The sequence below is a fragment of the Vicugna pacos genome, chromosome 9 (assembly GCF_048564905.1).
Source record: "Vicugna pacos chromosome 9, VicPac4, whole genome shotgun sequence".
In the NCBI taxonomy this organism is placed as follows: Eukaryota; Metazoa; Chordata; class Mammalia; order Artiodactyla; family Camelidae; genus Vicugna; species Vicugna pacos.
In genome coordinates, this window is record NC_132995.1 from 62,765,893 (window position 1) to 62,770,020 (window position 4,128).

Sequence of the window (4,128 nt, forward strand, 5' to 3'; positions counted from 1 at the left end):
GAAGTCAGGAGGTAGGTAGCCCAGGGGGTTTTTTCAAGAAAGTCCCGAAGGACCGCAGAGCATGTCAGCTTCCTGCTCTGTCATCTGAGCAGAGGCTTTTTCTCAGGGTCCTTAGGTGGCTTCTCCATGTCCAGGCACCTCCTCATTCCAGGCAGGAAGCAGGGGCAGGGTGAGGCCCAAATGCAGTCTTCTCCTCGTGGGCCTTTGCCTTTTATTAAGGGATGGACAGCCTTCCCAGAGATGTATACCTATATTTTATTATCTGTCTCTGTGTAAATCTGCAAGTGACCCTGAGAGAGTTGATATTTCAACTGAGCACATCACTGCCCCCAATGAAACTGGCGTTCATTCAGTAAAGATTGAGGGGAGGATGGATTCTAGATAAACTAGGAATGTCTAGGCTATCTCATGAGTGAACCGCCCATCTTCAGTTCCCCATTGAATAGACTGACCTTTGCTCTTCCACAGTCCCCTTGTTGCAGGAGAAAGGGGCATGAGAGGATGGTCCTGTCCCAGATCTGCAGCAGGTCCCTGGGACAGGCCACCATGTGAGGGTCTTTGGCTTTGCACAGGAAAGAACTGAAGAGCAAGCTGAAGTAGAGTGAAAGTAGATTTATTCAGGGAGATGCACACTCCATAGACAGAGCGTGGGTCATCTCCAAAGGCAAGAGAGGCCTCGGGGGACGGTGTTGTTAGTTTTTATGGGCTGGGTGATTTCATATGCTAACAAGTGGGAAGATTATTCCAATTATTTCGGGGAAGGGGCAGAGATTTCCAGGAATCGGGCTACCACTCACTTTTTGGTCTTTTCTGGTCAGCCTCAGAACTGTCCTGGCGCCTGTGGGTGTGCTGTCTAGCATGCTAATGAATTACAATGAGTGTGTAATGAAGCTCAGGGTCTACTGGAAGTTGAATCTTTGGCCACCTTGGGCCTAGTTGGTTCTAATCAGTTTTTGTCATACCCTCAGTGGCTGTGGCATTCTTTCAATGGTTGTACCCTGCCCCCTTCCCTCCTATCTCACCCTCTCAAAAACCTTTTCATCATGCCTTGGACAATGTATTACTTACAAATATTGTCAAGAAGCACCACACGGGGAGACAGTCTTGCAGTGGGCTCCCTGTGTGCCGTCATGCGCCTGTGTTGGCCCATGAGTCACTCCTGAAATATTTCCATGGGGGTGGCAGGAGGTAAGATGCCTGGGCCCAGGTTTTGGTTTACTGTGGGACTCCTCCATGTCCTTGACCTACCTTATAAGTTCTTGAGGAGGACAGTTCCAATTCGTAAATAACCGGAGCCATCTGTGAGAGGCTGGGCAAAGGCTGAGCCTTGCTGGCAGACCCACGACATCCATCCCTGCTGTTAGTGGACTCCAGGCAGGCGTGCAGCCCAGCAGTCCCAGAGGGCATTAGATTTCAGCATCCAGGAGACTGTGTGGGAGGCACTCCCAGACAAGAGGAGCTGGAGGCTGGCAGTGGGGGAGGCTCAGAGCTTGGGGACTAGCTTCGCGTAAAACTATGATTTTCTCTAGCTCCTTGGTGGAGTTGTCATTTCTACTCTAAGCACGTTCCAAAGGTGAAATCTACAAGGTCTGTAGATTTTGCTCTAACTGAATGGGACCTGATATTAAGTTTGTTCAAACATTGTTTTAAGAATTTTTGTAAACAAAAACAAACAAACAAAAACAAAGCATAAATACAGGACAGAAATAGACTCATGGACAGAGAATACAGACTTGTGGTTACCAGGGGGGTGGAGGGTGGGAAGGGGTAGACTGGGATTTCAAAATTATAGAATAGATAAACAAGATTACACTGTATAGCACAGGGAAATATACACAAAATGTTATGATAAATCACAGAGAAAAAAATGTGACAATGAGTGTGTATATGTCCATGAATGACTGAAAAATTGTGCTGAACACTGGAATTTGACACAACATTGTAAAATGATTATAAATCAATAAAAAATGTTAAAATGTTAAAAAAAAAAAAGAATTTTTGTGCCAGCCTCATGAAAGTAGCATAACATAGGTGACTCTGAGTAGGGCTAATAATCACCTGTATGGATGGTTTAGAAGAGGGATGGATCAGTAATTTTTTTTCTCATTGTCAAATAAATACATACAAACTGTTAAAAATTTAGAAAGTACAGAAAAGTTTTAAGAAGCAGGAAACAAAAGCCCTTCATAAATCTTAGGACCCATATGTAGCATGTATACACACACACACACATATATACATGTATATCTATGTATCTGTATGTGTGTGTGTGTAAAGTATCCCCATACAGTGCCTAGAAAAATTCTGTTTATGGCAGAAATTACTGGTTGCTCCCAATGTCCTTCTCTCATTCTTCATTCCTACCATAACCCCAATGTTATTTAGGATAGCAATGTGCCCAGGTAAAAGATGATATTTCTTAACCCCTCTTGCAATTAGCAAGTGCTAGTGGGTTATAAGGGGAACTTAGATGGGCTTTTAGGAAGACTTAAAGGAGAGAGGGGGCCAGACACGGTATGCTCACATGCCATTTTGTTCTTTTCTTGTCCACCTTTCCTGCCTGGAATGTGGACATGATGGCTGGAACTCCAGCAACTATATTGGGTATTTTAGGATTGAACTGTGTGCTAACAACAGTGATCCAGAAAGCCAGAAGGAACGTGCCTTGTCAAGCTGTCATACAGCCCTAGAATACCTGCCTCTGGACTCCTTTAATGAAAGAAAAGAAACGCCTAGTTTGTTTAAGTCACTGTGGTCATGTCTCTGTTGACAACAACTGAAAGAAATTCTTAGCTGATTCAGTGTCTGACACAGAGCAAGTGTCCATTAAAAGCTTGGGACAGCACATTCCTCTGGAAAGAGCTTTTAGTGATGAGAAGAAAAGTGCGCAAAAGAATCCTGGCCCTGCTCTACCACCAGCTCCCTGGATGACGAAGCTTCATGCTGTCACTGGGCCTCAGTTTATTTTTTGTGAATTTTGAAGGTCAGGCTTAATGCTCTCTAAGAACTTCTTTGGGCTCTTATCTTTCTGATTCTGGAGAAGACAGAAGTGGGTGCTCTTCTGGTTCTACCTCTTACAGCTTTGTAACTATAAGTGGGTCACCTAAGCCACTTGGAGCCTCAGATTTTTCATCGTGGTTGCCTAGCATATTAGGTATGCAGGAAATGTTAGTTGAGTGAATGAGGAAAGTGGGGATCATACTGCTTGTCTTGGCTACCTCCATGCATGATTTCAAGGATTAAATAAGATAATCCTACACAGTGCCAACCAGAAGAGTGAGTTACTATAATTCAACTGGCTCCAGGACTGGGTTGACCTGGCCTCCCTCAGCCCCACTCAGAGCTTATGTCCTAGGTATTTGCCAGGACTGGCTTCCACTACAAAATGACCCTGCCACCTTCCTCTGCAAGCAGCTTCCAGACTGCTTTTCAGATGGCCAAAGTCTTTGGGCAAAGAAACAGAGAGAGAACTAAACCAGCCTTATGGCAGGTGTGAGGGAGAAATAGAATCAATATCAATCCGTCCCTGAACAAACTTCCAGACACAGCATCCTCCATCTCCTGGCTGACCCCTTCTAAGGATACCAGGGACTCTGCCGTCATTTGCCTCCAGGAGAGGAAGCTGTGGCCATCCAAGGAGCTCCTCGATTCCCATTGGCCCAGAGCTCTACCTGTGCCGCTATTTCCCGACAGGAAGTTCAATTGCCCTGGCACTCAATCTCCATGGCAACCCTTGCTTTTGAGACACTGAATGGAAACTGCTGGTGTGGGGAGGCCAGTAACAGAATACTGATTTGCCAGGGTGTCTGCAACAACGACTGCATCTCAATACCTTTCCAGATTACCAAAGAGCTAAAAATACACCCAGATCTGTCTAGGGCACTCCAGCCAGGCTGAGCATCTGAAAGTGCATCTGTGCTGACTCTGACCTGCTAATATTAGTTGTCTTCGGTAACTTGGGCTTGAGGAAACACGGAGTGGAGAGTTGAATGCAAAATTGCAGAGCACAGGTCTAGGGGGTGGGTATGTTGGAGAGGAGAAAGTGGAGAAGTGAGGAAGATCTCCTGAGAGGAAACCAAGGGGTTGTGGGGGGATAGCCAGCAGAGCACATTGAATCCTAATTCTCTG